Source organism: Chiloscyllium plagiosum, unplaced genomic scaffold (assembly GCF_037043375.1).
Source record: "Chiloscyllium plagiosum isolate Xiang-an unplaced genomic scaffold, Cpla_swu_hap1 HiC_scaffold_34, whole genome shotgun sequence".
Classification (NCBI taxonomy): Eukaryota; Metazoa; Chordata; class Chondrichthyes; order Orectolobiformes; family Hemiscylliidae; genus Chiloscyllium; species Chiloscyllium plagiosum.
Window position 1 is genome coordinate 43,619,417 of NW_028270172.1, and position 14,207 is coordinate 43,633,623.

The 14,207-nt window shown below is 40.0% G+C and overlaps 1 long non-coding RNA gene across 1 annotated transcript in view; it reads left to right on the forward strand.

The window, feature by feature from the left end:
- The window catches only part of LOC122564352 (uncharacterized), a 126,700-nt gene extending 112,750 nt beyond the window's left edge, over positions 1–13,950 (forward strand). The window contains exon 3 of the long non-coding RNA XR_015752897.1: positions 13,358–13,950. This is a non-coding gene — a long non-coding RNA (uncharacterized LOC122564352). The remainder of the gene's footprint in view (positions 1–13,357) is intronic.
- Positions 13,951–14,207: the final 257 nt, after the last annotated feature.

Sequence of the window (14,207 nt, forward strand, 5' to 3'; positions counted from 1 at the left end):
ATGGGAAATTGTTGAATTCTGTCACTTGCTGCTTTTATTAGCTGCTACCCGAGTCATGAGTTAATAGTCACAATGAACAGTGTCATGGGGGAGTAAGAGATAAGTCAATGTATTCAAGTACTCACGTCACATGGGATTGTAAATGTGTTTACAATATTAAACACAGAATCACTGAATCTTTACAGTGCAGAGGACAGCCATTTGACTCATTAGGATGCAGCCTGTAAAAGCTCATTTGCAAATGCAATTTATAATTGTAAATGATAGAAATAAACAATACTGTTATCCTAGCACAGAATACAGTTATAAATGCACTTTATAAGATTAGAATTTACTTATTTAGATTGACTACCTGCCATTATGACTACAATTATAATTATGTCACACATTATCCTCTCCTGCTCAGAATGCTTGAAATCAATTTCATTTCTGGATTCAGAAATTTTTGGATTGTAGAATTATATTAGAATATCTAATCACAAATGTGAGAATTGGAAAAAAGTGTTGTAAATATTTGCCTGCAACAGAAATAGTTAAAAAACTTTATAAAGCAGTAATAAAATAATTTTATTTGTTTAAATAGTGCACCTTCGATCTTTTCACATTGCTTCTTGATGTCGTAAATTGTTGAGGAACTCAAATCCCGTGCTTCATTCAATATTTCACTGAAGAACCTCATCTACTTTCTTCATGATTTCCATGTTTTCCAATAGTATAATTGACAAATGTTTATGTTCTTCTGCATTTTTCTTGAATGCTTTCGTGATGGATTAAAGATACAAACTATATCCCACAAATGGATTGGTCTATTCAAGAACTTGCCTGAAAAGAAAAGGGGGTAGAGATGGACAGACAGAGAAAAACAGTGATAGCCAGAGAGAGATAACAGATAATAGAAAGATGGATGAATATAATGATAGAGATACCAAAAGAGACCAACAGTGATGAAAAGAGAGAGAGGGAGAGATTTGGTGAAAAAGACATATAGAAAGCAACCGACAAATAGTAACAAACAGCAACAGACTTTGTGAATATGTTTATATACAGAGGATGTAGACCCAGGATCCAATCCATGTGATCTGACATCACTGTGACATAGTTCATTTTGTACAAGCTCAAAGCTATACTCATGATAAAGGTATAATTCCCTTTATTTTACATCTCACCCAATTCTTTTACCATTTTACCAGTTACATTTAACCATAGATACTTAGCATGACTCCCACTCTGCAGCCCTTAAGCATCTCTCCCAGACAAGGTTTCAATCTTCAAGTATATTCTCAGCCCATTTTGAAGATAGGTAAATCCTCCATGTAATGTTCCTTGGAAGGGAAACTTTGACAGATTAGAGTTCCAACCTCTGAAAATAAATGAAATATAAAAGCAATGGGGTTACTATCCCACTTCCATGAGCTTGAGGCTAGTCTGGAGTAGGCAGTAAAATTTTTGGGTCTATTGCTTATTCCCTAAAATGGATCTTTAAATAGGATTCATTAAATTGGATCTCTAGCAAGCACTTCTGCAATGATCTGATCCTCAGATGTGATATAAGATTGGAGAATAGAGGATTTGCAGAATCCTATTAGTCTTGGTCTCACCTGAGAATTTGGATTGGGTTAGATGTTCAGGGTTTGAGTTCTGCATCTTCTCCATCACTTTTTCTAATTCATTCTTCAAAGATCACAATCTTTCAGTGGATGAAGACTTTTGTTAATAAGGTCTTGATTTTCCAGCATAGGCTAATTTGAACTGAAACAAAAATCTCTGCTTTCTTGCTCACAAGTTTCACTTTCAGAGGCAAGATCGATATTTGTGAATTGGAACAGAATGTTTTCCTCAGTTAATAATCATTGTGCTCTTTGAGTTCTGAATATTTAAGTAAAAGGGAGATATTTTCTCCCATCAGGGTATCCCTTTAAACTGCTAATTGTGTCAGAACTTTGGCTGTCTCTGCAAAGGATTTGTAGAATTCCTCTGTAAGCTTTACTTTTTCAATTGTGAGTTCTTGTTTTTCTCTAAGGACTGTTGACAATTCTGCTGTTCATTTGTACTTTATAACTACATTTCTGTACCTAGGTACTTTTGTACCTAAGATGGCATTGTAAGTGGCTACTTGTAAACTTTTCACTGTACTTATGTGAGTACATATGACAATAAACCTAATTCAATTCAGTTCTTTGAACTTCTCCAACTGGTGGCTGATGTTGAAATATGATGTTTGGAGTTCTTGGTTTTCAATTTGTTGCCTTATCCAATAGTTTGATTTCCCCAAGAAACTGCTCTTTTTCAGAGTCTGAAGCTTGACAGCATTGTGTGATTGCAAATAGCAGGATGTGTGTGCAACCTCTCTTTCAGGCAACTGACTTTTCTAAGTCTTGCATATATTTAACATAGCCAAGTTCCATTTGATGCTTGGCATCGAGCTTTTCTCAAGTAATCCTCAGATGTAGGAGCTCTGCAGTTTGGACTTCTACTTCTTTAGTGAATGACAGTTTGAGTGCCTCCATGGCTTGTTGACTTCAATTTGTAAAAAAAAAATCAATTAATGTTCTCTGAATGTTCAATTTTAGCTTGATCCAATTTAGATTTAAGTTTTCCTTTTTCTCAGATAGCTCTAAACCAACAGCAGCTCTGCAGTCATTGAACTGCCTCAAAGTGAACTGTTTCCCAAGGATTAGATTAGATTAGATTACAGTGTGGAAACAGGCCCTTCGGCCCAACAAGTCCACACCGACCCGCCGAAGCGAAACCCACCCATACCCCTACATTTACCCCTTACCTAACACTACGGGCAATTTAGTATGGCCAATTCACCTGACCCTGCACATTTTTGGACTGTGGGAGGAAACCGGAGCACCCGGAGGAAACCCACGCAGACACGGGGAGAACGTGCAAACTCCACACAGTCAGTCGCCTGAGGCGGGAATTGAACCCGGGTCTCTGGCGCTGTGAGGCAGCAGTGCTAACCGCTGTGCCACCGTGCCGCCCACGGTTTGAAGTTTTTTTCAGACCACATCAAGTTCATCTTGCTGTTCTTTGCTTAATGTTGTAAGTTTATACTGAAGATCTGAAACCGTCTTCTCGCCTGATTGAAGATCTCTTTCTAATTTCATAGCTCTGGATATGTCAGATTCTACGGTCACCTTACTGGCTGTAGAAATATTGGAATATAGTATGTGGCAGGGGTCAAATCTTTTTAATTTTCAAAGTTTCTTCTTTAGTTTTCTCAAAGGCTACTTTTGTTCTGGCTTTCCAGGGGCTACCATTTCAATCTCACTAACTTCTTTATCAGGTGAGATGCAGTTACATTGCAATTCTGCCTTCTACAGATATCTGGGGTATTTGGACTTCAGAGAAGATTTCCTCAATGTCTAGAATAATATCAACTCTACATTAAACCTGAATCCACATCACACATTTATCCTCAATGGTTATGGCTCTTTTCCTTGCCCAGAGTTCCTTTCTGAAGGCTTTAATTACTAAAGGTAATTACCAGTTCAATGAGCATCTCCACGAGTTCTTCCTCATGGAAATCACACTCAAGCTGTTGGTGTAGCACCTTGCAATAAGCTTGTTAAACAACTCTTGAGGTTTATATTTGAATTGCGTGAGCTGGAATCTGTTCATCCTGAAGTTATTTCTTACATTTATTAGTTGGTCTTTGTGTCATCTCCATTTCTCTTCTGGAACTTTCCGATATTTCACAGAAAGATGACATGCATTAATTCTGCAAAGCCCCACCTTACCAATGGCAAACAGAATTTTCAGAGATGTTTATTACTTGGTTAGTAAAATAAGCCTGCACACGTTGTTTGAAAAACTGTAATTCAGTAAAAGTATCATTGCCTGGCCTGTCCATAATTGAAGTGTTTGCCTTCTATTTCTCATCAAAGTTCTTTTTTTCAGAAGTAAATTGTAGGGTTTGTGTATTTATTCTTTTTCTTTCATTTGATGTAATTTTCTCTCCTCTTATATTTCCTTTTTCTGCTTCTGTTTTATTTATTCTTCACTGCTGCTATTTTTTTCACTAAACTTTAATCTCTTTGAGATTATTCCTCTAAGGAATGCAGTCCCATAGGAGCAAATTTCAACCACTATATGTTGTTTGTGCCAAATAAGAAATGCTGTTGATGGCTGCACATCCTTTCAGGATCTTATATGTTTCAATAAAGTCACCTCTGACTTTTAATTTCTAGAGGATACAGGCCTCATAAAGGAATCTGCTCAATCCAGATATTAGTCTAATAAATTTTCTCAGAACCGCTTTGAATGCATTAACATCCTTCTGTAAGTACAGTGACCAGCACGGGACACAGTACTCCAGATGCAGTCTCAAAACTGCCTATATAACCGAAGCATAGTTTCCCTTCCCTTGCATACTTCCACAGTTCTGGCCTCTCCCAGTGAGGTTGGCAATTGGTCATTCCTGAAAGCCCTCTCAGTATGGCAGTTTCATGTGCTGCATGTAGTCCATAATTGGACAATGAAGCTGGAAGTGGCATTTAACTGGCCAAGTGCTGTAATATCAGACTTCCGGGTGCATCTTCAGCATGAGCAGGGTTAGAACCATCACATGATGCTGACACCTGACCATTTTTAAGTGGAGTAAAATGGAATAAAGTGGAATAGGTCTGGGACTGAGACTTAGGTTGGAATTTACTAGAATGATATTTCAGTGCAGAAGTAAGAGAATATTGCAGTGTTGAAGACATCATCTTTCAGCTAACGTCCCAGCACACCCAGCTGGAAACAAAATATCCCATGAAATTCTTCAAAACAAGACCAGGAGAGCTCTGTCTGGTCCCCTGGCCACTAACTGTTCCTCAAATAGGCCAATCTGCTATCTATTTCACGAACTTTGCCATGCATAAGTCAGCTATCATTTTATCCTACATTAGGGATTATACTTTAAAATAGATAGAAAACATTTTGAGTTTCCTGATATCATTAAAGATGGAAATGAATGGTTTCTGGGAATTCTGACAGTAATTTGCACATTTCACATTGCTATTCTAGCATGTACGGTTTTGATGATAATCCCAGTGGCTCCACAGTTTAATGAAGCTGAGAATTGCTGGATTTGAGCAGTGTTCCACTGGGTAGTAGCTGCAGCTGTACTATGTCTATTATGTACCATGCGTAGCAACTGGTGCCACCATTCCTAACATATCAATACCTACTGCATGAGAGAATGTTTGCAGATGGAGGTTGTGCCGGACTGATGTGATGCCAGCTCCTCAGATTGAAGAGATCAAGTTGTCCCAGTGCAATTATTTGTGCCTCATCTGCTCCTGGAACTGCAGAAAAGACAAGAGTGATGATAATAAATCATGATTCAAGTGACTCTTGCTGCGTGCCATCAATCTTTAGCCTCCTTTGTTCATGAAGACCCATAATGATTCCGTAGTTAATATTGGCAGAATGTTTGATATCCACATCTATTAATATACTAACTCTATATTGGCTACACACACACACACACACACAGCCTCAGTGACACCGAAATGTCGATTTTACTGCTCCTTGGATGCTGCCTGAACTACTGTGCTTTTCCAGCACCACTCTAATCTAGACTCTGGTTTCCAGCATCTGCAGTCATTGTTTTTACCTCAGTGACACGCTGCCTTACTGCAACCCATCCCATCTCCATCCTCTCCTGTCCTCTTTCAACAGTGTCACTAGAACAGTGAAGGTTCTCCTGTTTGTCCCTATTCCATAGAATCATGACCAGTTTCTCCTTCATCCATGGGCATATCCATTGTTATTTGTCTGTCCCTGGAAGGCTTGCTGCAACTGGCCATTCAGCTGCGTCAGTGTAGCAATCAACCCGATGATTAATGGCCACTGGTGTATGACTATTCTGCAACCAAATAGGATGTTGGCCTTGGTCATGACTGTGCATAGCTGTCTTCACCTCATATGTCATGGTTAGAGCCATTTAAGACATTTCTTGCCTGATCAGCACAGTCAATGACCTATTGCTTAAACTCTGTCTAAAACTGTCCATGCTGTATGCACTGTCCATCAATTGTGTTCTGTACATATTTTACCTAATTATTGTGCCAATCCCAATAATAACTCAGTGCTGGATCATTAAAGTACTACCAATCCCCACTGACATAATATTCAAATCCACAATAGTCCTCTCAGGCCACCCATTTTTGCTGGATTTTGCCTCAGTCATTACTCATAAACAGGAACATAACCACCTGGCACACTCTGATGGCCCCAACCTCCAAAATACCACAGAATATTCCAGTGGACTATCCAGCCTCTGCCCCTTCTCCAACAATGAGCTATGATACTTATCCAGTCCACCAGCTTTATCTCATTCATTCCCAATTAGGAGCAAAAAGTGAGCTTGGGACACGGATTGCATCTCTCCAATGTCCTCAACCTCCCCCAAATGCTCTCTGCTGTAGAGAAAGTCTTATCTTTCAAAAGTAAACCCCCTCCCCCACAACTTCATCAAGAAGTAAGTTCTATTAAGCGATTTTTGTCATGACTCCTTATGCCAGCCTGCCACACTCCCCACAGCAGAGGACATAGAATCATAGAATCTCAACAGTGTGGAAGCAGGCCATTCAGCCTATCGAATCCACACAGACCCTCCAAAGAGCATCCCACCCAGACCAACCCCATTCCTGTAATCCTGCATTTCCCATAGCTAATCCACTTAGCCTGCACCTCACTGTAGGCTATGGGCAATTTACTACGGCCAATCTACCTAGCCTGCACATTTTGAACTGTGGGAGGAAACTAGAGCACCCAGAGGAAACCCATGCTAACAGGGCGAGAATGTGCAAACACCACACAGACAATCACCTAAGAATCGAATTGAACCCAAGTCCCTGGAGCTATGAGGCGGTAACCCAACCCTAACATTTCTTCTCCCATCCCCATTGTCCTCTCTACCTGACCTCTTAGAGTCCTACAGTATGGAAACAGACCCTTTGGCCCAACAAGTCCACACTAACCCTCCGAAGAGTACCCACCCAGACCCATTCCCCTACTCTATATTTACCCCTGACTAATGCACATAACATGATGGGCAATTTAGCATGGCCAGTTCACCTGACCTGCATATCTTTGGATTGTGGGAGGAAACTGGAGCACCCAGAGAAAACCCACGCAGACACAGGGAGAATTTGCAAACTCCACACAAACAGTCGCCCAAGGTGGGAATTGAACCTGGGTCCCTGGCGTTGTGAGGAAGCAGTGCTAACCACTGAGCCATCATGCCACCCCGCCCTCTTCTCTTCATATATTTTACTGCACCCCGGAGTCTCCCTGCCTTTATTCCTGATGAAGGGCTTTTGCCCAAAATGTTGATTTTCCTGCTCCTCGGATGCTGCCTGACCTGCTGTGCTTTTCCAGCACCACTCTAATCTAGACTTCATATATTTTACTCCCTCCCTTCTTTTATCCCTTTCTTTTCTCCCCTTGCCATACCTCCTCTACTTTGTCTTCTCCCCCACCTACATCTTGCGCGAGAAATTCAACTGACTGAGTGTGAAGGTCTCTTGCTACATTTCATTGAATGAGTGAATGGGAGGAATGATTTAAAGCTTAAGCATGAGGTTAATGACAGCAGAGTAAGGGAAGGAAGGTAATTGAGGGTTTCAGTGGATGGTTTCAAGTGTATCCACCTTGGGGTAGTTAAGCGATGTTGATGATGCTGGGGAGCATGATAGGAGGAGGAATTGATAACAAAAACATTAAGGAGGGATAAGGTGGCAAAAGGACAATAAGAAGTACATTCTGGAGACAATGGGAAGAGAATTGCTAAGGCCAATAATTTCTCTACAACTCTCCACCCAGATTCAATCAAAGCTTTCACGAAGCTTAAATAAAACAACCCAAAACTTCCCAGGCAAAGAGAAAGAAGGCAGATGGAGAAACATAAAATGACAATTAAGATGAGAATACAAAGAGTGTGACGTTACTAGGGGACAAGAGACAAGGGGAAACAGCAATAACATGAAAGCAGAGATTGCCAGGACAGGGAGAGAGAGAGAGACCCTGGGGGTAAAATTAGACTTCAGCAGCTGAAAATAAATGAACCAGTTGTGCACCTCACTAATTTTCTTCTCCAGCTGAAGGAGTGTAACAATTTAAATCAACATGCTCAGATATGTTATGACACACTACAAGAGAGGTGCAACTTGAAACTGGACCTTCTGGTCTACTGATAGAGATACTACCACTGTGTCACAGATCCCTTCTGAAGGAGTGTAAACAGGCTGATGGATGGCTATCATTTGGTTTTGACTGCTGCTACAGTCAAATTTAACCTGATATTCTCCGATTATTAACTTGATAACTAATATATTAAACAATTTGACATCTTTCTGCACTCCTTTACAACATTTACATGATAGATTCCTATGTCTGAATTTATAATTGAACCTGCTTGTGAACTTATTACACTGTAAATGCAGACACCCAACGGGCTGTTAATGTCCCCAAATGTTCCAATGTATGCCCCAAAGTTGAGGTTTACGAAGAAACGTGAGAAACAGTCATAAGCAACAATTGCAAAGAAAATGCCTTTCTGGAGGAGCTGGTAGGAATTTAGAAGCCCAAATTAAGCATTTCTTTTAAGTTCTAATTTAGTACAATTGGCAAAACATTTTGCCATACTTTTCCATTTGCTTAATAAGAAAACAAATCTGCTCAGGCAGCTGGAAACATGAAACATCATTTTTCTACTCCAATTTCTATTTTGTTTTATTTCCTTACTTTGGTTACAGCCTCCGCAGCTGCCAATATTCAAACTCTCATTCTCTGTTACTGTCTCCAAGTTGTGTCTGGCATATCTCCAATCTTGCCAAACTGGCTGCACAGAATTCGACCATACCATCAGTTAGGCTCACTCCATCATTTTTGGTCAGTGTAGATAGCATTAGGATGAAAGGTGAGCTGGGCTTAAAGGATACCTGAAGGGGAAAAAAACAAGAAATTAAAATCAGCAATTTTTCAAACTCTTTTGTTGATATAGTATCAATAAAAGTCAATTCTGTAGGTATTAGACATTACCATTGCAGCTTAACTGTTAGAAATGTAACGTGTTTGTATGACATTCCCCTGACTCTATACTTAAGAGTTAACATCTCAGTTACAAGAGCAGAGAAATGTCAGATATGGATGTGAAGAATTTGTCTGCTATTATCACCATCAGTAATAGCTATCCTTATGTGCCCCTTTGTGCAACAGGCTGGGTATTAATTAATGACTAAAACTTAGCTGCTCGTCCAGTAGTATTTATATGAAGAAATGAAGGTAATTAAGGAAATTATATGATCAACAGGATCATTAATGCTGGAAAAATCTAATCTTTATTTTCTTCAATTTCTTCATTGATCTTGATTTACACATTTAAATAAGCTTATAGTATGTAAGGAGGTAAAAGAGGCATACTTGAGGCTTTGAGGAAGTTAGTTGCCAAAGCTTGAATTACAGGATGTTTCCTAGATGAATTTCTTAATTCTTTGTGCTGGAAGTGTGTTTTTAATTGCTGCACAAAGGAGCAGCGATAGAGTTGCTAAATCTCAGCTATTTTTGGAGACTCCAGAATTAAAGGCTAATTTCCAGGACACTGCTGAGAGAAACTTGGGAGACAAACCATTGTAGCATTAATTAAAAATCGTTATATAAACATTTTCTTTGAACATGTACCTTCTTGACTTATAAAAAAGGACATATTAAAAACACTGTTTGGCTGTCAAGTAGAGTCAGTTCTGCTATAATGTCTGCTTTTTCAATGCAAATTGGCTTTAACGTGATTGAAGAATTTAGACCGTTACTTGTAGAACATAAACTTGCCTTACCTGTATTGGCTGTAGTGTGATTTCGGCCCCATTAGTTTAAATGGCATGGCTATTGCACAATTTTCTTATAACACAAGATCGCACAAGAATAGAACTACCGTGTTATATAGAACCAACTGTATTGCCCAGGCAAGGAACAAAGAGTTTGTTGACTGGCTACATAGTGTGGAAAGGCAGAGCCTAGTCAAAGTGGACGCATTGGACATTCGTTGGTGACACTGTGGAATATCAAGGCAACAAAGGAGAGCATCCAGACCCTGGGTGGAAGGGATAGGGTGCATATAATGCTGATGCCTTCATATTGGCCTGGGCTCAGACAGCATCTTACTGGCCCTAAGTGGCCACCAATAAGAACAATGCTTTGCCTATTTGTGAGAGAAAGAGAATCTGAGAGTTTACTTTATTCACTCAAGGGATATGGGCATCACTGGCTGGACCAGAATTTATTGCCCATTCCTATTTGCCCTCGAGAAGCTTGTGGTGAACTGTCTTCAAAAACCACTGCAGTCTAATTCATGTTGGTCGACCTACAACGCTGTTAGGGAGTGAATTTCAAGATGTTGACCCAGGGACACTGAAGGAAAGGTGATATATTTCCAAGTCTGGATGGTGAGTGACTTGGAGCAGAACTTGCAGGTGGTGGTGTTCCCTTATATCTGCTGCCTTCCACATCGTAATGGTCATGGGTTTGGAAGGTGCTGCCTTAGGAACCTTTGAGAATACTACATGGCATCTTGGAAATGCTCTGCACTGCTAAGGCTGAGTACTGAACCCATAAGCAGTAAACATGGGAGAGTGCTGTCCTGTGATTGGAGAATCAGCTGGGGTGGTAAGTGACTGCAGTGAATGGCTGTCAGCTAGTAGGTCTGAGTCAGACTCTGGGGGGAGTGCATTGACCCAAATCTTGGCCTTGGAGATTATGGTGAGCTAACTCCAAGGAATTCCAACTGCTGCTGTAAGGGTGTGTTGGGAAAAAGGAAGGCTGCAAATGTGCGAGGAACGGAGGAAGCTGCAATGGGCTGAAAGAAAAGGTGGAGACTACAAGAGGGAAGAAAAAGAAAATTGAATTTGCAGGAAGGGGAAGGACAAAGGGATGCTACAAGGGAGAAGGACAGCAAAAGGCTGCAAGAGGGAAGAGGAAGCAGGAAGAAAGCTGAAAAGGAGAAAGAACAATTTTAAACTCATCCACAAAGGAATGCTCAATTAACTGCGAGATAAGATTCATAGAAGAGTGCATCTGGAATTCTACAGATTGTATGCAAGACTGTAGAAATTCTATTCAGAAGTTCCTCAATCTGTCCTGATTTTAAGCTTTTAGAGTGCACCAAACTAGACCATCTTCTACTTTTGAACAGGAGCTAAATGGGCGGCATGGTGGTTAGCATTGTTTCCTCACAGTGCCAGAGACCCGGGTTCAATTCCTGCCTCAGGCGACTGACTGTGTGGAGTTTGAACATTCTCCCCGTGTCTGCGTGGGTTTCCTCCGGGTGCTCCAGTTTCCTCCCATAGTCCAAAAATGTGCAGGTTAGGTGAATTGGCCATGTTAAATTGCCCGTAGTGTAAGGTGAAGGGGTAAAATGTAGGGGTTGTGCTTCGGCGGGTTGGTGTGGACTTGTAGGGCTGAAGGGCCTGTTTCCACACTGTAAGTAATCTAACATAATCTAAATTTGCAAACAAGTGCACATTTCCAGAACAAATGCTGAACACAGTAGAAAAGGAAAGCATTCCCTTCCAGCAGCATTCTTGGTGCAGATAGGGCAATCAGCCATCAATCATCAGAAGGTTTAGAAGATGATGATGAGGATATGGAACAAAATGTGGGCACTGTATTAGTCACAAGAAGTTTCAGCTTGTGATGAATTTGCTGGTGGCAATTGTGTGGTGTTAGATGGTGGATGCACTCTACAGTGTGTGGAAAAGACTGGCTAAAATGCCACTTGGATCTTCAGAGTAATAAGAATTATAGCAAAGTTAAGAAATTTGAAAATGCCCCCCAGTTTTAGATTTGTGGAACTGAACACACTAAAATCGGAAAACAAGCAGTCATGCATTCATAGACCAAATCAATAATTTTAATAGCTTGAATGTAGAATGCCATTATTATTAAATAGACCAACAATTGAAGAAAGTACGAATAAAACTGGATTGGGAAAATGGCAACCTCTACATTAAAGTAATTAAGGAAATGTATTGACATTGGGTTAAAAACTCACTGGTGTTAAAACTACCCATCAACATGTGGATTGTCCAACTGTCCTCCAAAAGGTCAAAAGTTTTAGAAAAAGGGACAGGACTAATGGATGAGGAATACAATAAATTTCTCAGAGTGACCATCAGGTTTCAGAAGAAATTGACATTCAGCTACAAACCTGTCAAAAAGATGAATGTATTAAATTAGGAGATGATTTTCAGCAAATTTAATGCATTTAAGTATTCATAAAACATTCTGTGATTAGAGCACTTAAATGTATAAAGATGCATGGTTTTGGTAGAAGAGATTTCGATCCTTCAAAGGCACAGATAATGCTAATGTAGATAGGTTATTTAATTAAAATATGATTGGAGACTATTAGAAAAAAAAGGGTAAGTCCACAGGCAAGATCTGTAGGAAGGCTTTTCCTTTCTCATTGACCATTATGAGTGTGGTTACATTCTCTGTAAATTGAATAAGGTCAAAGTAATCTTGACCTTCTTTCATTAACAGTAATATGCATTTACACAGGATGTTTAACATAGTGAATGTGCCAAGCTGCTTAAGGAAGTATTAGGACAGTCATTATGGAGCATCTTAAAGGAAAGTGATGTTTAAAGGTGGAGAAAGTTAGCAAGGGAAATCAAAACCTAGCATTTTGCTAGTTGAAGCTCATAAAATGAGCCATTTGGCCCATCTATGAGATCGTGGTTGGTCTGATACTCCTTAATGTCGAGAATGTGCTGTTGGAAAATCATAGCAGGTCAGGCAGCATCCGAGGAGCAAGAGAATTGACATTTCGGGGGTCCATTGGGTTTGCTAGATGGTCTCCCCTCAAATGGTCGCCTTTCTCAATGCCAATGAATCAATGACCTATTGATTTGTTTAATTAATCTCGCATCTCTGATCAGCAGGTGTCCATACCGTGAATGGTTGGGACAGTGGCTCAGTGGTTAGCACTACAGCCTCACAGACCTGGGTTCGATTCCAGCCTCGGGCAACTGTCTGTGTGGAGTTTGCACATTCTCCCCATGCCTGCCTGGGTTTCCTCTGGGTGATCTGGTTTCCTCCCACAATCCAAAGATATATAGGCCAGGTGAATTGGCCTTGCTAAATTGCCCATAGTACTAGGTGCATTAGTCAGGGGTAAATATAGGATATGGGAATGGTTCTGGGTGGGTTACTTGTTGGAAGGTTGGTATAGACTTGTTGGGCCAAAGGGCCTGTTTCTACACTGTAGGGAATCAAATCTCCATAACCATTGATTCTCTAACTGATTAAAAATCTGTCTATCTATCTCAGCCTTGAAAATACCTAATGGTCTCTACCTCTACAGCCTTCAAGAATTCCACAGATTTACTACTCTGAGAGAAGAAATTCCTTCTTATCTCTGTCCTAAGAGGATGACTCCTTACTCTGAGATTATGCCCTCTGGTCCTCGACTCTCCAATAAGAAGAAACAACTTCGTACATCTACTCTGTGAGTGGCCTTAAGAATCTTGCACGTTTCAACAAGGCTTCCTCTCATTCTTTTCAACTCTAGTGAGTACAGGCCCAATCTACTCAACCTCTCACGTAAGGAAATATCTCCATACTTGGAATCAACCTAGTGAACATTAAAAAAACCTTTAAAATAAAAGCTTGTATTTGATTTTGCTTCGCTATTATTTAATGAACTTGTATGCTAGTATTTTGTGATTTATGAACAAAGATTTCCAAATGCCTCTATGCAGACTTCTGCAGACTTTTTTTCAATGTAAATGATATTTAACTCTTCTATTTTTCCTACCAAAGTGCGTAACCTCACATTTTCCTACATTATATTCTATCTGACTTAACCTGTCTATATCTCTCTGTAGGGTCTTTGTGTCATCTCACTACTTGCCTTCCCACCTATTTTTGTGTCAATCACAAACTTGTATGTAATACATTCACTTCCCTCATCCGAGTCAATAATAAATATTGTAACTAATTGTGGTTGAAGAATTGATCCGTGTGGCATTCATTAATTACATGTGCCATCTTGAAAATGTCTCTTTATCCCAAATCTCTGTCTTCTAGTAGTTGGCCAATCCTCTATCCATGTCAGTATAGGATTGGCTAATTAATAGATGGCTAATCACTTGATTTTTGAGCAATACACATACTGCTAGTGGTTAAAATCAACCAGATGAAAATAAACAATT